At 47.3% G+C, this 23,204-nt stretch overlaps 1 protein-coding gene across 1 annotated transcript in view; it reads left to right on the forward strand.

Moving 5' to 3' along the window:
* LOC149450581 (uncharacterized) overlaps positions 1 to 23,204 on the forward strand; it is a 90,958-nt gene that overhangs the window by 39,748 nt on the left and 28,006 nt on the right. The window lies entirely within an intron of this gene.

A 23,204-nucleotide genomic window follows, 5' to 3' on the forward strand; every position in this document is an offset into this window, starting at 1 on the left:
GGACATTCTAAGTAGTATATCTCTCTCTGATATGAAGGATGGGATATTCTGGGTAGTCTGCTCGGTCTCTGATATGAAGGATGGGATATTCTGGGTAGTCTGTCTCGGTCTCTGATATGAAGGATGGGACATTCTGGGTAGTCTGTCTCTCTCTGATAGGAAGGATGGGAGATTCTGGGTAGTCTGTCTCTCTCTGATAGGAAGGATGGGACATTCTGGGTAGTCTGTCTCTCTCTGATATGAAGGATGGGACATTCTGGGTAGTCTGTCTCGGTCTCTGATATGAAGGACAGGACATTCTGGGTAGTCTGTCTCTCTCTGATATGAAGGATGGGACATTCTGGGTAGTCTGTCTTGGTCTCTGATATAAAGGATGGGACATTCCGGGTAGTGTGTCTATCTCTGATATGAAAGACGGGACATTCTGGGTAGTCTGTCTAAGTCTCTGATATGAAGGACGGGACATTCTGGGTAGTCTGTCTTTTTCTGATATGAAGGACGGGACATGCTGGGTAGTGTGTCTCGGTCTCTGATATGAAGGGTGGGACATGCTGGGTAGTTTGTCTCTGTCTCTGATATGAAGGGCGGGACATGCTGGGTAGTGTGTCTCGGTCTCTGATATGAAGGGTGGGACATTCTGGGTAGTCTGTCTCTCTCTGATACGAAGAACGGGACATTCTGGGTAGTCTGTCTCTCTGTCTCTTATATGAAGGATGGGACATTTTGTGTAATCTGTCTCTCTCTGATATGAAGGCCAGCACATTCTGGGTAGTCTGTCTCTCTCTGATATGAAGGACGGGACATTCTGGGTAGTCTGTCTTGGTCTTTCATATGAAGGACGGGTCATTCTGGGTAGTCTGTCTCTCTCTGATATGAAGGACGGGACATTCTGGGTAGTCTGTCTCTCTCTGATATGAAGGACGGGACATTCTGGGTAGTCTGTCTCTCTGATATGAAGGACGGGATATTCTGGGTAGTCTGTCTCGGTCTCTGATATGAAGGACGGAACATTCTGGGTAGTCTGTCTCATTCTCTGATATGAAGGATGGGACATTCTGGGTAGTCTGTCTCGGTCTCTGATATGAAGGACGGAACATTCTGGGTAGTCTGTCTCTCTCTGATATGAAGGATGGGACATTCTGGGTAGTCTGTCTCTCTCTGATTATGAAGGACGGGACATTCTGGGTAGTCTGTCTCTCTCTGATATGAAGGATGGGACATTCTGGGTAGTCTGTCTTTCTCTCTGATATGAAGGACGGGACATTCTGGGTAGTCTATCTCTCTCTGATATGAAGGACGGGACATTCTGAGTAGTCTGTCTTGGTCTTTCATATGAAGGACGGGTCATTCTGGGTAGTCTGTCTCTCTCTGATATGAAGGACGGGACATTCTGGGTAGTCTGTCTCTCTCTGATATGAAGGACGGGATATTCTGGGTAGTCTGTCTTGGTCTCTGATATGAAGGACGGAACATTCTGGGTAGTCTGTCTCATTCTCTGATATGAAGGATGGGACATTCTGGGTAGTCTGTCTCGGTCTCTGATATGAAGGACGGGACATTCTGGGTAGTCTGTCTCTCTCTGATATGAAGGAAGGGACATTCTGGGTAGTCTGTCTCGGTCTCTGATATGAAGAACAGGACATTCTGGGTAGTCTGTCTCTCTGCCTCTGATATGAAGGACAGGACATTCTGGGTAGTCTGCCTCTCTGCCTCTGATATGAAGGACGGGACATTCTGGGTAGTCTCTCTCTCTCTGATATGAAGGACGGGACATTCTGGGTAGTCTGTCTCTCTCTGATATGAAGGATGGGACATTCTGGGTAGTCTGTCTCTCTCTAATATGAAGGACGGGACATTCTAAGTAGTATATCTCTCTATGATATGAAGGACGGGATATTCTGGGTAGTCTGTCTCGGTCTCTCATATGAAGGATGGGACATTCTGGGTAGTCTGTCTTGGTCTTTGATATGAAGAACAGGACATTCTGGGTAGTCTGTCTCAGTCTCTGATTTGAAGGACGGGACATTCTGGGAAGTACAGTCATGGCCGAAATTGTTGGCACCCTTGATATTTCTCCAGGAAATCATGTATTTCTCACGAAACGTATTGCATTAACACATGTTTTGCTATACACATGTTTATTCCCTTTGTGTGTATTGGGACAAAACAAAAAAAGGGAGGAAAGAAAGCAAATTCGACATAATGTCACACAAACCTCCAAAAATGGGCTGGACAAAAGTATTGGCACCCTTTCACAACTGCGGATAAATAAGAATGTTACAAGCATGTGATGCTCCTGTAAACTCACCTGGGGCAAGTAACAGGTGTGGGCAATATAGAAATCACACCTGAAAGCAGATAAAAAGGAGAGACGTTCACTTAACCTTTGCATTGTGTGTCTGTCTGTGCCACACTAAGCATGGACAACAGAAAGAGGAGACGAGAACTGTCTGAGGACCTGAGAACCAAAATTGTGGCAAAATATCAACAATCTCAAGGTTACAAGTCCATCTCCAGAGAACTAAATTTGCCTTTGTCCACAGTGCGCAACATTATCAAGAAGTTTGCAACCCATGGCACTGTAGCTAATCTCCCTGGTCGTGGACGGATGAGGAAAATTGATGAAAGATTGCAACGCAGAATAGTCCGGATGGTGGATAAGCAGCCCCAAACATGTTCCAAAGACATTCAAGCTGTCCTGCAGGCTCAGGGAGCATCAGTGTCAGCGCGAACTATCCGTCGACATTTAAATGAAATGAAACGCTATGGCAGGAGACCCAGGAGGACCCCACTGCTGACACAGAGACATAAAAAAGCAAGACTACAGTTTGCCAAAATGTACTTGAGTAAGCCAAAAGCCTTCTGGGAAAACGTCTTGTGGACAGATGAGACCAAGATAGAGCTTTTCGGTAAAGCACATCATTCTACTGTTTACCGAAAACGGAATGAGGCCTACAAAGAACAAAACACAGTACCTACGGTAAAATATGGTGGAGGTTCAATGATGTTTTGGGGTTGTTTTGCTGCCTCTGGCACTGGGTGCCTTGACTGTGTGCAAGGCATCATGAAATCTGAGGATTACCAAAGGATTTTGGGTCGCACTGTAGGGCCCAGTGTCAGAAAGCTGGGTTTGCGTCCAAGATCCTGGGTCTTCCAGCAGGACAATGACCCCAAACATACGTCAAAAAGCACTCAGAAATGGATGGCAAAGAAGCGCTGGAGAGTTCTGAAGTGGCCAGCAATGAGCCCAGATCTAAATCCCATTGAACACCTGTGGAGAGATCTTAAAATTGCTGTTGGGAAAAGGTGTCCTTCCAATAAGAGAGACCTGGAGCTGTTTGCAAAGGAAGAGTGGTCCAAAATTCCGGGTGAGAGGTGTCAGAAGCTTATTGATGGTTATAGGAAGCGACTGATTTCAGTTATGTTTTCCAAAGGGTGTGCAACCAAATATTAAGTTAAGGGTGCCAATACTTTTGTCCAGCCCATTTTTGGGGTTTTGTGTGACATTATGTCATATTTGCTTTTCTGCCTCTGTTTTATATTTGTTCCAATACATACAAAGGGAATAAACATGTGTATAGCAAAACATGTGTTAATGCAATACCTTTTTTGTGTGAAATACTTGATTTTCAGGAAAAATATCAAGGGTGCCAACAATTTCGGCCATGACTGTATGTCTCGGTCTCTGATATGAAGGACAGGACATTCTGGGTAGTATGTCTCGGTCTCTGATATGAAGGACAGGACATTCTGGGTAGTCTGTCTCGGTCTCTCATATGAAGGACGGAACATTCTGGGTAGTCTGTCTCATTCTCTGATATGAAGGATGGGACATTCTGGGTAGTCTGTCTCGGTCTCTGATATGAAGGACGGAACATTCTGGGTAGTCTGTCTCTCTCTGATATGAAAGATGGGACATTCTGGGTAGTCTGTCTCTCTCTGATATGAAGGACGGGACATTCTGGGTAGTCTGTCTCTCTGCCTCTGATATGAAGGACGGGACATTCTGGGTAGTCTGTCTCTCTGTCTCAGATATGAAGGACGGGACATTCTGGGTAGTCTGTCTCTCTGTCTCTGATATGAAGGACGGGACATTCTGGGTAGTCTGTCTCTCTCTAATATGAAGGACGGGACATTCTGGGTAGTCTGTCTCGGTCTCTCATATGAAGGACGGGACATTCTGGGTAGTCTGTCTCTCTCTCTGATATGAAGGACGGGACATTCTGGGTAGTCTGTCTCAGTCTCTGATTTGAAGGACGGGACATTCTGGGAAGTCTGTCTCTCTCTGATATGAAGGATAGGACATTCTGGGTAGCCTGTCTCGTTCTCTGATATGAAGGACAGGACATTCAGGATAGTTTGTCTCTCTCTGATAAGAAGGACGGGACATTCTGGGTAGTCTGTCTCTCTCTGATATGAAGGATGGGACATTCAGGGTAGTCTGTCTCTCTCTGATATGAAGGAAGGGACATTCTGCGTAGTCTGTCTCGGTCTCTGATATGAAGAACAGGACATTCTGGGTAGTCTGTCTCTGTGTCTGATATGACGGAGGGGACACTCTGGGTAGTCCGTCTCATTCTCTGATATGAAGGATGGGACAATCTGGGTAGTCTGTCTTGGTCTCTGATATGAAGGACGGGACATTCTGGGTAGTCTGTCTCTCTCTGATATGAAGGATGGGACATTCTGGGTAGTCTGTCTCTCTCTGATATGAAGGATGGGACATTCTAAGTAGTATATCTCTCTCTGATATGAAGGATGGGATATTCTGGGTAGTCTGTCTCGGTCTCTGATATGAAGGATGGGATATTCTGGGTAGTCTGTCTCGGTCTCTGATATGAAGGATGGGACATTCTGGGTAGTCTGTCTCTCTCTGATAGGAAGGATGGGAGATTCTGGGTTTTCTGTCTCTCTCTGATAGGAAGGATGGGACATTCTGGGTAGTCTGTCTCTCTCTGATATGAAGGATGGGACATTCTGGGTAGTCTGTTTCTCTCTGATATGAAGGACGGGACATTCTGGGTAGTCCGTCTCGGTCTCTGATATGAAGAATAGGACATTCTGGGTAGTCTGTCTCTCTCTGATATGAAGGAAGGGACATTCTGCGTAGTCTGTCTCGGTCTCTGATATGAAGAACAGGACATTCCGGGTAGTGTGTCTATCTCTGATATGAAAGACGGGACATTCTGGGTAGTCTGTCTAAGTCTCTGATATGAAGGATGGGGCATTCTGGGTAGTCTGTCTTTTTCTGATATGAAGGACGGGACATGCTGGGTAGTTTGTCTCTGTCTCTGATATGAAGGGCGGGACATGCTGGGTAGTGTGTCTCGTTCTCTGATATGAAGGGTGGGACATTCTGGGTAGTCTGTCTCTCTCTGATACGAAGAACGGGACATTCTGGGTAGTCTGTCTCTCTGTCTCTTATATGAAGGATGGGACATTTTGTGTAATCTGTCTCTATCTGATATGAAGGCCAGCACATTCTGGGTAGTCTGTCTCTCTCTGATATGAAGGACGGGACATTCTGGGTAGTCTGTCTTTGTCTTTCATATGAAGGACCGGTCATTCTGGGTAGTCTGTCTCTCTCTGATATGAAGGATGGGACATTCTGGGTAGTCTGTCTCTCTCTGATATGAAGGATGGGATATTCTGGGTAGTCTGTCTCGGTCTCTGATATGAAGGACGGAACATTCTGGGTAGTCTGTCTCATTCTCTGATATGAAGGACGGGACATTCTGGGTAGTCTGTCTCGGTCTCTGATATGAAAGACGGAACATTCTGGGTAGTCTGTCTCTCTCTCTGATATGAAGGACGGGACATTCTGGGTAGTCTGTCTCTCTCTCTGATATGAAGGACGGGACATTCCGGGTAGTCTGTCTCTCTCTGATATGAAGGACGGGACATTCCGGGTAGTCTGTCTCTCTCTGATATGAAGGATGGGACATTCTGGGTAGTCTGTCTCTCTCTGATATGAAGGACGGGACATTCTTGGTAGTCTGTCTCTCTGCCTCTGATATGAAGGATGGGACATTCTGGGTAGTCTGTCTCTCTGCCTCTGATATGAAGGACGGGACATTCTGGGTAGTCTGTCTCTCTCTGATATGAAGGACGGGACATTCTGGGTAGTCTGTCTCTCTCTAATATGAAGGACGGGACATTCTAAGTAGTATATCTCTCTCTGATATGAAGGATGGGATATTCTGGGTAGTTTGTCTCGGTCTCTCATATGAAGGATGGGACATTCTGGGTAGTCTGTCTCGGTCTTTGATATGAAGGACAGGATGTTTTGGGTAGTCTGTCTTGGTCTTTGATATGAAGAACAGGACATTCTGGGTAGTCTGTCTCAGTCTCTGATTTGAAGGACGGGACATTCTGGGAAGTATGTCTCAGTCTCTGATATGAAGGACAGGACATTCTGGGTAGTATGTCTCGGTCTCTGATATGAAGGATGGGACAATCTGGGTAGTCTGTCTCGTTCTATGATATGAAGGACAGGACATTCTGGGTAGTCTGTCTCGGTCTCTCATATGAAGGACGGAACATTCTGGGTAGTCTGTCTCATTCTCTGATATGAAGGATGGGACATTCTGGGTAGTCTGTCTCGGTCTCTGATATGAAGGACGGAACATTCTGGGTAGTCTGTCTCTCTCTGATATGAAAGATGGGACATTCTGGGTAGTCTGTCTCTCTCTGATATGAAGGACGGGACATTCTGGGTAGTCTGTCTCAGTCTCTGATTTGAAGGACGGGGCATTCTGGGAAGTCTGTCTTTCTCTTAGATGAAGGATAGGACATTCTGGGTAGCCTGTCTCGTTCTCTGATATGAAAGACGAGAAATTTTGGGTAGTCTGTCTCTGCCTCTGATATGAAGGACAGGACATTCAGGATAGTTTGTCTCTCTCTGATATGAAGGATGGGACATTCTGGGTAGTCTGTCTCTCTCTGATATGAAGGACGGGACATTCTGGGTAGTCTGTCTCTCTCTCTGATATGAAGGACGGGACATTCTGGGTAGTCTTTCTCGGTCTCTGATATGAAGAACAGGACATTCTGGGTAGTCTGTCTCTCTGCCTCTGATATGAAGGACGGGACATTCTGGGTAGTCTGTCTCTCTCTAATATGAAGGACGGGACATTCTAAGTAGTATATCTCTCTATGATATGAAGGACGGGATATTCTGGGTAGTCTGTCTCGGTCTCTCATATGAAGGATGGGACATTCTGGGTAGTCTGTCTCGGTCTTTGATATGAAGGACAGGATGTTCTGGGTAGTCTGTCTTGGTCTTTGATATGAAGAACTGGACATTCTGGGTAGTCTGTCTCAGTCTCTGATATGAAGGAAGGGACATTCTGGGTAGTCTGTCTCGGTCTCTGATATGAAGAACAGGACATTCTGGGTAGTCTGTCTCTCTGCCTCTGATATGAAGGACGGGACATTCTGGGTAGTCTGTCTCTCTCTAATATGAAGGACGGGACATTCTAAGTAGTATATCTCTCTATGATATGAAGGACGGGATATTCTGGGTAGTCTGTCTCGGTCTCTCATATGAAGGATGGGACATTCTGGGTAGTCTGTCTCGGTCTTTGATATGAAGGACAGGATGTTCTGGGTAGTCTGTCTTGGTCTTTGATATGAAGAACAGGACATTCTGGGTAGTCTGTCTCAGTCTCTGATTTGAAGGACGGGACATTCTGGGAAGTATGTCTCGGTCTCTGATATGAAGGACAGGACATTCTGGGTAGTATGTCTCGGTCTTTGATATGAAGGACAGGACATTCTGGGTAGTCTGTCTCGGTCTCTCATATGAAGGACGGAACATTCTGGGTAGTCTGTCTCATTCTCTGATATGAAGGATGGGACATTCTGGGTAGTCTGTCTCGGTCTCTGATATGAAGGACGGAACATTCTGGGTAGTCTGTCTCTCTCTGATATGAAAGATGGGACATTCTGGGTAGTCTGTCTCTCTCTGATATGAAGGACGGGACATTCTGGGTAGTCTGTCTCTCTGCCTTTGATATGAAGGACGGGACATTCTGGGTAGTCTGTCTCTCTGTCTCTGATATGAAGGATGGGACATTCTGGGTAGTCTGTCTCTCTCTAATATGAAGGACGGGACATTCTGGGTAGTCTGTCTCGGTCTCTCATATGAAGGACGGGACTTTCTGGGTAGTCTGTCTCTCTCTGATATGAAGGACGGGACATTCTGGGTAGTCTGTCTCAGTCTCTGATTTGAAGGACGGGACATTCTGGGAAGTCTGTCTCTCTCTGATATGAAGGATAGGACATTCTGGGTAGCCTGTCTCGTTCTCTGATATGAAGGACAGGACATTCAGGATAGTTTGTCTCTCTCTGATATGAAGGATGGGACATTCTGGGTAGTCTGTCTCTCTCTTATATGAAGGATGGGACATTCAGGGTAGTCTGTCTCTCTCTGATATGAAGGAAGGGACATTCTGCGTAGTCTGTCTCTGTCTCTGATATGAAGGGCGGGACATGCTGGGTAGTCTGTCTCTCTCTGATACGAAGAACGGGACATTCTGGGTTGTCTGTCTCTCTGTCTCTTATATGAAGGATGGGACATTTTGTGTAATCTGTCTCTCTCTGATATGAAGGCCAGCACATTCTGGGTAGTCTGTCTCTCTCTGATATGAAGGACGGGACATTCTGGGTAGTCTGTCTTGGCCTTTCATATGAAGGACGGGTCATTCTGGGTAGTCTGTCTCTCTCTGATATGAAGGACGGGACATTCTGGGTAGTCTGTCTTTCTCTGATATGAAGGACGGGACATTCTGGGTAGTCTGTCTCTCTCTGATATGAAGGACGGGATATTCTGGGTAGTCTGTCTCAGTCTCTGATATGAAGGATGGGACATTCTGGGTAGTCTGTCTCGGTCTTTGATATGAAGGACGGGAAGTTCTGGGTAGTCTTTCTCTCTGTCATGAAGGACGGGACATTCTGGGTAGCCTGTCTCTCTCTGATATGAAGAACAGGACATTCTGGGTAGTCTTTCTCTCTCTGATATGAAGCAAGGGAGATTCTTGGTAGCCTGTCTCTCTCTGATTTGAAGGACGGGACATTCTGGGTAGTCTGTCTCTGTGTCTGATATGACGGAGGGGACACTCTGGGTAGTCCGTCTCATTCTCTGATATGAAGGATGGGACATTCTGGGTAGTCTGTCTTGGTCTCTGATATGAAGGACGGGACATTCTGGGTAGTCTGTATCGTTCTCTGATATGAAGGACGGGACATTCTGGGAAGTCTGTCTCTCTCTGATATGAAGGATGGGACATTCTGGGTAGTCTGTCTTGGTCTTTCATATGAAGGACGGGTCATTCTGGGTAGTCTGTCTCTCTCTGATATGAAGGACGGGACATTCTGGGTAGTCTGTCTCTCTCTGATATGAAGGACGGGACATTCTGGGTAGTCTGTCTTGGTCTTTCATATGAAGGACGGGTCATTCTGGGTAGTCTGTCTCTCTCTGATATGAAGGACGGGACATTCTGGGTAGTCTGTCTCTCTCTGATCTTAAGGACGGGACATTCTGGGTAGTCTGTCTCTCTCTGATATGAAGGACGGGATATTCTGGGTAGTCTGTCTCGGTCTTTGATATAAAGGACGGGAAGTTCTGGGTAGTCTTTCTCTCTGTCATGAAGGACGGGACATTCTGGGTAGCCTGTCTCTCTCTGATATGAAGAACAGGAAATTCTGGGTAGTCTGTCTCTCTCTGATATGAAGCAAGGGAGATTCTTGGTAGCCTGTCTCTCTCTGATTTGAAGGACGGGACATTCTGGGTAGTCTTTCTCTGCGTCTGATATGACGGAGGGGATACTCTGGGTAGTCCGTCTCATTCTCTGATATGAAGGATGGGACATTCTGGGTAGTCTGTCTCTCTCTCTGATATGAAGGACGGGACATTCTGGGTAGTCTGTATCGTTCTCTGATATGAAGGACGGGACATTCTGGGAAGTCTGTCTCTCTCTGATATGAAGGATGGGACATTCTAAGTAGTATATCTCTCTCTGATATGAAGGATGGGACATTCTGGGTAGTCTGTCTTGGTCTTTGATATGAAGGATGGGACATTCAGGATAGTTTGTCTCTCTCTGATATGAAGGATGTTACATTCTGGGCAGTATGTCTCTCTGATAAGAAGGACGGGACATTCTGCGTAGTCTGTCTCTCTCTGATATGAAGGATGGGACATTCTGCGTAGTCTGTCTCTCTCTGATATGAAGGATGGGACATTCTGGGTAGTGTGTCTATCTCTGATATGAAGGACGGGACATTCTGGGTAGTGTGTCTCGGTCTCTGATATGAAGGACGGAACATTCTGGGTAGTCTGTCTCTCTCTGATATGAAAGATGGGACATTCTGGGTAGTCTGTCTCTCTGCCTCTGATATGAAGGACGGGACATTCTGGGTAGTCTGTCTCTCTGCCTCTGATATGAAGGACGGGACATTCTGGGTAGTCTGTCTCTCTGTCTCTGATATGAAGGACGGGACATTCTGGGTAGTCTGTCTCTCTGTCTCTGATATGAAGGACGGGACATTCTGGGTAGTCTGTCTCTCTGTCTCTGATATGAAGGACGGGACATTCTGGGTAGTCTGTCTCTCTGTCTCTGATATGAAGGACGGGACATTCTGGGTAGTCTGTCTCTCTGTCTCTGATATGAAGGACGGGACATTCTGGGTAGTCTGTCTCTCTGTCTCTGATATGAAGGACGGGACATTCTGGGTAGTCTGTCTCTCTGTCTCTGATATGAAGGATGGGACATTCTGGGTAGTCTGTCTCTCTCTGATATGAAGGACGGGACATTCTGGGTAGTCTGTCTCTCTGTCTCTGATATGAAGGACGGGACATTCTAAGTAGTATATCTCTCTCTGATATGAAGGACGGGATATTCTGGGTAGTCTGTCTCGGTCTCTCATATGAAGGATGGGACATTCTGGGTAGTCTGTCTCGGTCTTTGATATGAAGGACAGGATGTTCTGGGTAGTCTGTCTCGGTCTTTGATATGAAGAACTGGACATTCTGGGTAGTCTGTCTCAGTCTCTGATTTGAAGGACGGGACATTCTGGGAAGTCTGTCTCTCTCTGATATGAAGGATAGGACATTCTGGGTAGCCTGTCTCGTTCTCTGATATGAAGGACAGGACATTCAGGATAGTTTGTCTCTCTCTGATATGAAGGATGGGACATTCTGGGTAGTCTGTCTCTCTCTGATATGAAGGACGGGACATTCAGGGTAGTCTGTCCCCTCTGATATGAAGGACGGGACATTCTGGGTAGTCTGTCTCTCTCTGATATGAAGAACGGGACATTCTGGGTAGTCTGTCTCTCTCTGATATGAAGGAAGGGACATTCTGGGTAGTCTGTCTCTCTCTGATATGAAGAACAGGACATTCCGGGTAGTGTGTCTATCTCTGATATGAAAGACGGGACATTCTGGGTAGTCTGTCTAAGTCTCTGATATGAAGGATGGGGCATTCTGGGTAGTCTGTCTTTTTCTGATATGAAGGACGGGACATGCTGGGTAGTTTGTCTCTGTCTCTGATATGAAGGGCGGGACATGCTGGGTAGTGTGTCTCGGTCTCTGATACGAAGAACGGGACATTCTGGGTAGTCTGTCTCTCTGTCTCTTATATGAAGGATGGGACATTTTGTGTAATCTGTCTCTCTCTGATATGAAGGCCAGCACATTCTGGGTAGTCTGTCTCTCTCTGATATGAAGGACGGGACATTCTGGGTAGTCTGTCTTGGTCTTTCATATGAAGGACGGGTCATTTTGGGTAGTCTGTCTCTCTCTGATATGAAGAACGGGACCTTCTGGGTAGTCTGTCTCTCTCTGATATGAAGGACGGGACATTCTGGGTAGTCTGTCTCTCTCTGATATGAAGGACGGGATATTCTGGGTAGTCTGTCTCGGTCTCTGATATGAAGGATGGGACATTCTGGGTAGTCTGTCTCGGTCTTTGATATGAAGGACAGGAAGTTCTGGGTAGTCTTTCTCTCTGTCATGAAGGACGGGACATTCTGGGTAGCCTGTCTCTCTCTGATATGAAGCAAGGGAGATTCTTGGTAGCCTGTCTCTCTCTGATTTGAAGGACGGGACATTCTGGGTAGTCTGTGTCTGATATGATGGAGGGGACACTCTGGGTAGTCCGTCTCATTCTCTGATATGAAGGATGGGACATTCTGGGTAGTCTGTCTTGGTCTCTGATATGAAGGACGGGACATTCTGGGTAGTCTGTCTCTCTCTGATATGAAGGACGGGACATTCTGGGAAGTCTGTCTCTCTCTGATATGAAGGATGGGACATTCTGGGTAGTCTGTCTCTCTCTGATATGAAGGATGGGACATTCTAAGTAGTATATCTCTCTCTGATATGAAGGATGGGACATTCTGGGTAGTCTGTCTTGGTCTTTGATATGAAGGATGGGACGTTCTGGGTAGTCTGTCTCAGTCTTTGATATGAAGGATGGGACATTCAGGATAGTTTGTCTCTCTCTGATATGAAGGATGTTACATTCTGGGCAGTATGTCTCTCTGATAAGAAGGACGGGACATTCTGCGTAGTCTGTCTCTCTCTGATATGAAGGATGGGACATTCTGGGTAGTTTGTCTTGGTCTTTGATATGAAGGATGGGACGTTCTGGGTAGTCTGTCTCAGTCTTTGATATGAAGGATGGGACATTCAGGATAGTTTGTCTCTCTCTGATATGAAGGATGTTACATTCTGGGCAGTATGTCTCTCTGATAAGAAGGACGGGACATTCTGCGTAGTCTGTCTCTCTCTGATATGAAGGACGGGACATTCTGGGTAGTCTTTCTCTCTCTGATATGAAGGACGGGACATTCTGGGTAGTGTGTCTATCTCTGATATGAAGGACGGGACATTCTGGGTAATTTGTCTCTGTCTCTGATATGAAGGACTGGACATGCTGGGTAGTGTGTCTCGGTCTCTGATATGAAGGATGGGACATTCTGGGTAGTCTTTCTCTCTCTGATATGAAGAACGAGACATTCTGGGTAGTCTGTAGCTCTCTGATATGAAGGACAGGACATTCTGGGTAGTATGTCTCGGTCTCTGATATGAAGGATGGGACAATCTGGGTAGTCTGTCTCGTTCTATGATATGAAGGACAGGAAATTCTGGGTAGTCTGTCTCGGTCTCTCATATGAAGGACGGAACATTCTGGGTAGTCTGTCTCATTCTCTGATATGAAGGATGGGACATTCTGGGTAGTCTGTCTCGGTCTCTGATATGAAGGACGGAACATTCTGGGTAGTCTGTCTCTCTCTGATATGAAAGATGGGACATTCTGGGTAGTCTGTCTCTCTCTGATATGAAGGACGGGACATTCTGGGTAGTCTGTCTCTCTGCCTCTGATATGAAGGACGGGACATTCTGGGTAGTCTGTCTCTCTGCCTCTGATATGAAGGACGGGACATTCTGGGTAGTCTGTCTCTCTGCCTCTGATATGAAGGACGGGACATTCTGGGTAGTCTGTCTCTCTGCCTCTGATATGAAGGACGGGACATTCTGAGTAGTCTGTCTCTCTCTGATATGAAGGACGGGACATTCTGGGTAGTCTGTCTCTCTCTGATATGAAGGACGGGACATTCTGGGTAGTCTGTCTCTCTCTAATATGAAGGACGGGACATTCTAAGTAGTATATCTCTCTCTGATATGAAGGACGGGATATTCTGGGTAGTCTGTCTCGGTCTCTCATATGAAGGATGGGACATTCTGGGTAGTCTGTCTCGGTCTTTGATAAGAAGGACAGGATGTTCTGGGTAGTCTGTCTTGGTCTTTGATATGAAGAACAGGACATTCTGGGTAGTCTGTCTCAGTCTCTGATTTGAAGGACGGGACATTCTGGGTAGTCTGTCTCTCTCTCTGATATGAATGAGGGGACATTCTGGGTAGTCTGTCTCTCTCTGATATGAAGGATAGGACATTCTGGGTAGCCTGTCTCGTTCTCTGATATGAAAGACGAGAAATTTTGGGTAGTCTGTCTCTGCCTCTGATATGAAGGACAGGACATTCAGGATAGTTTGTCTCTCTCTGATATGAAGGTTGGGACATTCTGGGTAGTCTGTCTCTCTGATAGGAAGGATGGAAGATTCTGCGTAGTTTGTCTCTGTCTCTGATATGACGGAGGGGACATTCTGGGTAGTCTGTCTCATTCTCTGATATGAAGGATGGGACATTCTCAGTAGTCTGTCTCGTTCTCTGATATGAAGGACGGGACATTCTGGGTAGACTGTCTTGTTCTCTGATATGAAGGATGGGACTTTCTGGGTAGTCTGTCTCGTTCTCTGATATGAAGGACGGTACATTCTGGGTAGTCTGTCTCTCTCTGATATGAAGGACGGGACATTCTAGGTAGTCTGTCTCTCTCTGATATGAAGGATGGGACATTCTGGGTAGTCTGTCTCGGTCTCTGATATGAAGGACGGGACATTCTGGGTAGTCTCTCTCTCTCTTATATGAAGTATGGGACATTCTGGGTAGTCTGTCTCGGTCTCTGATATGAAGGATGGGACATTCTGGGTAGTCTGTCTCTCTCTGATATGAAGGACGGGACATTCTGGGTAGTCTGTCTCTCTCTGATATGAAGGACGGGACATTCTGGGTAGTCTCTCTCTCTCTTATATGAAGGACGGGACATTCTGGGTAGTCTCTTTCTCTCTTATATGAAGTATGGGACATTCTGGGTAGTCTGTCTCGGTCTCTGATATGAAGGATGGGACATTCTGGGTAGTCTGTCTCTCTCTGATATGAAGGATGGGACATTCTGGGTAGTCTGTCTCTCTCTGATATGAAGGACGGGACATTCTGGGTAGTCTGTCTCGTTCTCTGATATGAAGGATGGGACTTTCTGGGTAGTCTGTCTCGTTCTCTGATATGAAGGACGGTACATTCTGGGTAGTCTGTCTCTCTCTGATATGAAGGATGGGACATTCTGGGTAGTCTGTCTCGGTCTCTGATATGAAGGACGGGACATTCTGGGTAGTCTCTCTCTCTCTTATATGAAGTATGGGACATTCTGGGTAGTCTGTCTCGGTCTCTGATATGAAGGATGGGACATTCTGGGTAGTCTGTCTCTCTCTGATATGAAGGATGGGACATTCTGGGTAGTCTTTTTCTCTGTCATGAAGGAGGGACATTATGGGTAGTCTATCTCTCTCTGATATGAAGGCGGGACATTATGGGTAGTGTGTCAGATTTTAGAGGTCTCTGTTTTATTATGCATTTTGTTTTTATCTTGTGTTCTGTGTCCTTAAGACTATTCTATCTGTAGTAAAATATCTTTTTTAAACAGTTTGTTGCATAAGAGTTAGGTTTATTGTTTCTTACATTTTTTAGTTCTTTTTGAACTTCCCTGGTATCTCTGTAAGGTAGATACAATGCAGGAATGGTTATTAGGAGACATTTCTTGGGGCTGCAGTTCCTCTGAACTCCACAAGATGGTGATCTCATTTCTACTACCCAGACAGGACTTCTCTATGGAATACAGACAGGAAGTGATGTCAGGAACAGACAGGAAGTGATCTGGAATAAAGATAAGACGTTCCCTTTGGTCTGAAGGAGATCGGAGAGGTTGGTGGACGTGGCAGTAGAGGAGGTAATTATCATTATACAGGATTTATGGCACCAACAGTTTGCTCATTGCTTTACAATATAACGAGAGACAATACAGCAACAATACAGATCAATACAAGAGGGATAGGAGGGCCTGATCCTGGGAGCTTATAATTTAAGAGGGAGGGGCTAGTGGTACAAAAGGTAGTAACTGTGGGGGATGGACTGATTGGAAGAGTAGAAGATTCCAGTATTAGCTGAGGGCAGGATAGGCTTCCCTGAAGAGATAGGTTTTCAGAGATCACCTAAAAGTGAACAGAGTAGGCAATAGTCTGATAAATTGGAGTAGAGAGTTCCAGAGGATGGGGGAAGCTCTGGGGAAGTCCTGGAGATGAGCATGGGAGGAGGAGACAAGGGAGCTAGAGAGTAGGATGTCTTGCGAGGAGCGGAGAGTACGGTTTGAGTGATATTTAGAGACAAGATCAGTGATGTAATTTGGGGCAGAGTTATAAATGGCTTTATATGTTATTGTTAGTGTTTTGAATTTTATCCGTTGGGCAATGGGAAGCCAGTGGAGGGATTGGCAGAGAGGGGTGGAGGACACTGAATGGAGGCCAGTGGAGGGATTGGCATCGAGGGGTGGAGGACACTGAGTGGAGGCCAGTGGAGGGATTGGCAGAGAGGGGTGGAGGACACTGAGTGGAGGCCAGTGGAGGGATTGGCAGAGAGGGATGGAGGACACTGAATGGAGAGCAGTGGAGGGATTGGCAGAGAGGGGTGGAGGACACTGAATGGAGGCCAGTGGAGGGATTGGCAGAGAGGGATGGAGGACACTGAATGGAGAGCAGTGGAGGGATTGGCAGAGAGGGGTGGAGGACACTGAATTGAGGCCAGTGGAGGGATTGCCAGAAAGGGGTGGAGGACACTGAATGGAGGCCAGTGGAGGGATTGGCAGAGAGGGGTAGAGGACACTGAATGGAGGCCCGTGGAGGGATTGGCAGAGAGGGGTAGAGGACACTGAATTGAGGCCAGTGGAGGAATTGGCAGAAAGGGGTGGAGGACACTGAATGGAGGCCAGTGGATGGATTGACAGAGAGGGGTAGAGGACACTGAGTAGAGGCCAGTGGAGGGATTGGCAGAGAGGGGTGGCAGATACACAACGGTTAGTAAGGTGGATGAGTTTGGTAGCAGAATTCATGATAGACTGAAGAGGGGATAGCCTGCGATGAGGTCGGCCAATGAGGAGGGAGTTACAATAGTCAAGGCGAGATATAACAAGGGAGTGAAAAAGTTGCTTGATGGTTTCCGAGGTTAGGAACGGGCATATCTTGGAGATGTTGCGGAGGTAAAGTCTGAAAAATTTGGACAGTGATTGGATTTGGGGGTGAAAGGACAGATGGGAGTCTAGGATTACACCTAGTACCCTGGCATGAGGGGAGGGACTGATGATTGTGTTATTGATCTTGATGGAGAAGTCAGGGGAGGGGGCCCGGGCTGGAGGGAATACTAAGAGCTCAGTTTTGGAAAGATTGAGTTTGAGGAAGTGGAGTGACATCCATGCCGATATGTCACTTAGTAGGTTAGTAATGCGAGAGGAGACTGAAGGGGTGAGGTGAGGAGGAGACTGAAGGGGTGAGGTGAGGGGTAGAAAGATAGATTTGTGTGTAATCAGCATAGAGATGGTACTTAAAGCCATGGGAGTTTATCAAGTGACCAAGGGAGGAGGTGTAGATGGAGAAGAGAAGGGGTCCAAGGACAGAGCCTTGAGGGACCCCTACAGAGAGAGGGAGTGAAGAGGAGGAGGCAGAGTTATCGGTAACACTGAAGGAGCGCTGCGATAGGTAGGAGGAGAACCAGGAGAGAGCAGAGTCTTGGAGGCCAAGATAATGTTTTTTGAGGAGGAGGGGGTCAAGTAGTAAGAGTACGGAGTAGTGGCCATTAGCTGGGATGAGTACGAAGTAGTGGCCATTGGTTGGGATGAGTACGGAGTAGTGGCCATCGGTTGGGATGAGCACAGAGTAGTGGCCATCGGTTGGGATGAGCACAGAGTAGTGGCCATCGGTTGGGATGAGCACGGAGTAGTGGCCATCGGTTGGGATGAGCACGGAGTAGTGGCCATCGGCTGGGATGAGTACGGAGTAGTGGCCATCGGCTGGGATGAGTACGGAGTAGCGGCCATCGGTTGGGATGAGTACGGAGTAGCGGCCATCGGTTGGGATGAGTACGGAGTAGCGGCCATCGGTTGGGATGAGTACGGAGTAGCGGCCATCGGTTGGGATGAGTACGGAGTAGCGGCCATCGGTTGGGATGAGTACGGAGTAGCGGCCATCGGTTGGGATGAGTACGGAGTAGCGGCCATCGGTTGGGATGAGTGCGGAGTAGCGGCCATCGGCTGGGATGAGTGCGGAGTAGCGGCCATCGGCTGGGATGAGTGCGGAGTAGCGGCCATCGGCTGGGATGAGTGCGGAGTAGCGGCCATCGGCTGGGATGAGTGCGGAGTAGCGGCCATCGGCTGGGATGAGTGCGGAGTAGCGGCCATCGGCTGGGATGAGTGCGGAGTAGCGGCCATCGGCTGGGATGAGTGCGGAGTAGCGGCCATCGGCTGGGATGAGTGCGGAGTAGCGGCCATCGGCTGGGATGAGTGCGGAGTAGTGGCCATCGGCTGGGATGAGTGCGGAGTAGTGGCCATCGGCTGGGATGAGTGCGGAGTAGTGGCCATCGGCTGGGATGAGTGCGGAGTAGTGGCCATCGGCTGGGATGAGTGCGGAGTAGTGGCCATCGGCTGGGATGAGTACGGAGTAGTGGCCATTGGTTTTAGCAGACTGTAGATCATTAGTGAGGTTTAGTAGGGCGTTGTCAGTGGAGTGTAGTGAGTGAAAGCCAGACTGTAAAGGGTGAAGAAGGTTGTTGTCAGTGAGGTGGGAGCTCAGGTGATTGTAGACTAAGCGTTCTAGGAGTTTAGAGGTAAATGGCAGCAGGGAGATGGGTCTTAAGTTGTTCAGGTTGAAGGGGTCCAGGGAGGGCTTGTTAAGTATGGGAGTGATGTGCGCATGCTTTAGAGGGGAGGGGAAGGCACCAGTAGAGAGGGAAAGATTGAAGATGTGAGTGAGGGAGCATAGGATGGCAGAAGAGGGTGACTGTAGTAGTTGTGAGGGGACAGGATCCAGGGGGAAGGTGGTGAGACGGGCTTCTGAGAAAACCTTAGTGACCTCTTTGGTAGCGAGGTCAGAAGAGGAAAGTGTTGAGGGAGGTTTAGTATAAGGAATGCTAAGTGGGATGGATGTCTGTGCAGTGGTGATGCTGCTATGAATTGCATCAATCTTGTTTTTGAAATGATTTGCAATCTCATGAGCAGTGAGTGAGGTACTGGGTGGAGGTGGAGAAAGTAGAGAGTTAAAAGTAGAGAAGAGAAAACGAGGACTGGATGACAAGGTATTGATGAGAGTGACAAAGTCGTCTTGTTTGGCAGCATGGAGGGAGGAATTGTATGTGAAGAAAGCAGATTTATATCAGGTGAATGCTTGCTGAGATTTGGTTTTATGCCACAATCACTCCAACAATCATTTCTGGTGTGGTCAGTCTGCCACGGATGTAATGGTCGGGGCCTGATGCTTCATGTTGTTAGAGGAGCAAGTGTGTCCAGTGTGGATGATAGTGAACTGTTGTAGACAGCAGTGGCCAGGTCAGGGCAGGACAGGGGAGAGATTCTGTCATAGAGTTGGTCAGTTGCAGAGTGGAAAGGAGCCGGGTTCAAGTTGTGAAGGTTTCTGCGGGTAATTGTTTGCTGCTTGGAGGGATAGGTGTTTGAAGATGAGGAGACTGATGGTGATGAGATTGTAATCAGAGAGAGGAAAGGGGGTGTTTGTGAGGTTGTAGGGAGTGCAAAGATGGGAGAAAACAAGGTCTAATGTATTCCCATCAGAGTGAGTGGAGGACGGTATACATTGTGCTAATGCAAAAGATGAGGTTATGTAGAAGAGTTGGGATGTAGCCGGGTTGTTGACATTAATAGGAATGGTAAAATCTCCGAGAATGATAGTGGGTAGTTCAGAGGAGAGAAAGTAGGGTGTCCAGGCGGAGAAATCATCAAGAAAGCGGGACACGGGTCCAGGAGGCCGATAGATCACTGCAATCCTCAGAGAATGGGAGAAAACAGCCGGATGCAGTGAGTCTGGGAAGAAGAGAAGGATAGAGAGGGAGGGTTAGGGAGGACTTGAAAGGTGCTCAGTGGGGATAGAAGCAAACCAACCCCACCACCTTTCTGACCACTGGGTCTGGGTGAGTGGGTCCAGAGGAGGCCTCCATAGGGAAGTGCTGCGGTGGAAGCAGAATCTGCTGCTTGGAGTCAGGTTTCTGTAATTGCTAGTAGGTTAAGGGAGCCGGAGACAAAAAGGTCATGGAGAGAGGTGAGATTATTACAGACAGAGCGGGCATTCCAGAGCGCACATGAAAAAGGGAGGCTGGTTTTTGTGAGCACGGGGACTGATATTAAATTGAGGGGATTGCAGCTATTCCTGGATGAAAGAGGATGCCTGGTGTGGGGGTGAAATACTGGAGGACCAGGGTTTGGGGAGATATCCCCAGAGGTTAGGAGAAGAAGGAGGATGCCTGATGTGGGGGTGAAATACTGGAGGACCAGGGTTTGGGGAGATATCCCCAGAGGATAAGAGAAGAAGGAGGGTGCCTGGTGTGGGGGTGAGATAGTGGAGGACCAGAGTTTGGGGAGATATCCCCAGAGGTTAGGAGAAGGAGGGTGCAGAAAGTAAGATGGGAGCGGGATGTACATGAGCGCACATGCCTTCCAGTCCTGGTGTTTGGGTCAGCAGGAGAGTGAAGTATCAGCAGGAGGTGATGAGAGCAGTAGTAGGGAGATGGTAGCAGTGAGGGGGAGATGTACAAGTTCTGGGGTGGAGCAGAGGGGTGAGATTTTTGGAACACAGGAAAGTAATATGAAAAGGAGGAGTAGAGGGGACATATTAAAGGTACACGGAGTGGGACTCAGACTTGTAAGAGATGTTTCCCGGGGTGTTTGCTCCCAGTCTGTCCAGCATGCAGGAGAGTTTCTTATTGTATCTTCCTGCTGCTTGAGTTCAACTGCTTCTTAGCACTCCATCAACGCAGAACTCACTCAAAAGCAGCCCCCCATCAGTGATCTCCCCCCATCAGTGCCTGTGCCCCCCATCAGTGATCTCCCCCCATCAGTGCCTGTGCCCCCCATCAGTGATCTCCCCCCATCAGCTGATCTAAATTTATAGGGAGATGGCCAAATGAGCACTCATCTCCGCCCCAATTAGGAACTGATAAGGATCACATGAATGGGGGGGATGATTCTCAAACACAGACCAGACACAGGCCACAGTCATAAAACGGTAATAAGATGTTATGTTCTATTTACACCCAGTAACCCCCCGTCATGTACGTCCTCTTCCTCCGTAGTCCTGTCCGTCCTCTTCCTCCGTAGTCCTGTCCGTCCTCTTCCTCCGTAGTCATGTCCATCCTCTTCGTCCATAGTCATGTCCGTCCTCTTCCTCCGTAGTCATGTCCGTCCTCTTCCTCCATAGTCACTATGATGTCTTTTATCTCCAGCAGATGATGATACACATCAATATTTAGAAGGACACAAGGATCTCTACAAGGACGTCATGATGGACAATCAGCCGCCCCTCACATCACCGGGTAAGAGGAGACTTTATTGTAAAGGAGAGAGCAGTACGGAGGATCCACCTAGATCCCCCATCATCTGATAAACACATAGAAACAATGGATTCAGTCAGTGTGTGTGTTTCCTACAGATGGATCCAGTCATGGGAACCCACCAGAGAGATGTCCCCGTCCTCTGTATTCCCGGGATTCCACACAGGAAGGTCACACCATCCCTCACCATCATCAGGTAGATGAGGAACAATCACTGATAGTATCATTAGGATCTGTACATTATCTGCATTGTTACCATTGATGTCATTTTTATTATATATTCAGAGTGGAAACCTGAGAGATCCTAAAGTTGAGGTTAAAGAAGAGATAAAAGAGGAGGAGGATGAGGATGGGGGGATGGAGGAGTCAGAGCTTCTAAAGAAACACAAAGATCTGTACCAGGACACCATGGTGGAGTCATCCAGCTACAGGAACCCACCAGAGAGATGTCCCCGTCCTCTGTATTCCCGGGATTCCACACAGGAAGGTCACACCATCCCTCACCATCATCAGGTAGATGATGACAATTATTGGTAGTTGTGATTTATACACAGCATGTTTGTTACAATGAATGTTTTATTATATCTTTCAGAGTGGAATCCTCGGGGATGATAATATTGATGTTAAAGAAGAGTATAAAGAGGAGGATGAGGAGTATGGAGTGATGGAGGAGTTTTCAGAAGGACACAAGGATATGATGGAGCCACCTAATACCAGGAACCCACCAGAGAGATGTCCCCGTCCTCTGTATTCCCAGGATTCCACACAGGAAGGTCACACCATCCCTCACCATTACAAGGTTGGTGGGATGGAGAATCTAGAACATGGATTCATAGAGACAATGTGTGGATATTTTATGTGACCTTATATTTTACAGATGATATTTTCTCTCATTTCCTTGATTTAGAGTGGAGATCCAATCGATATAGAATTTGAGGTGAAAGCAGAAGAAGAAGAGGCGTATGTGAGGGATGATCAGCAGTCTATGGAGGAGGATGGAATAACGGGGACATTTATAGAGGAGGACACTCCTACAGAGATCAGCACAGGTGGGTCATGAACACTAAATCCATTCCTCCACCCATACTGCTCACTGATTGGTCCAGAGTAGGGCGGGGACTGGGTGATATCAGCCTGTAATCCCCTGGTCACTTTCCTGAGCTGTGTTCCCCGTCCTGTATTCCTGGATTTCTCTCGGATAATCTTCCTTCTCTGTGCTGCAGACACAATTTATGTATCTAGACTGGATTTATGGAGGTTCTGGGGTTCAGCTGGCAGCAAAATGTTGATGTTCACCATAGATGTCTATGAGTCCAGCAAGATCTCTGACAGAACATTTCTCCCAGGGTTCCTTGCTCTGTGGTCTGCTGGCTGTGCCGGGTGGAGGGATATGTCTGTAGTGTCTCAGACCCAAGTCACTGAGTGCAGTCTCAGGAGATGGGAGGCAGCGGTGTGGGATCTCTGCAACTTGTCTACAGTAAACATTTAAGCTTCCACTCATTACTGAATACCAATATTATGAGTCCTGACCCCTGCACTATATACTCTATGTTGTACATTACATACTCCTGACCCCTGCACTATATACTCTATGTTGTACATTACATACTCCTGACCCCTGCACTATATACTCTATGTTGTACATTACATACTCCTGACCCCTGCACTATATACTCCATGTTGTACATTCCATACTCCTGACCCCTGCACTATATCCTCTATGTTGTACATTACATACTCCTGACCCCTGCACTATATACTCTATGTTGTACATTACATACTCCTGACCTATATACTCTATGTTGTACATTACATACTCCTGACCCCTGCACTATATACACTCTATGTTGTACATTACATACTCCTGACCCCTGCACTATATACTCCATGTTGTACATTCCATACTCCTGACTTCTGCTCT

This window comes from Staurois parvus, unplaced genomic scaffold (assembly GCF_062004578.1).
Source record: "Staurois parvus isolate SC_StPar_1 unplaced genomic scaffold, SC_StPar_1.0 ptg000570l, whole genome shotgun sequence".
Taxonomy (NCBI): Eukaryota; Metazoa; Chordata; class Amphibia; order Anura; family Ranidae; genus Staurois; species Staurois parvus.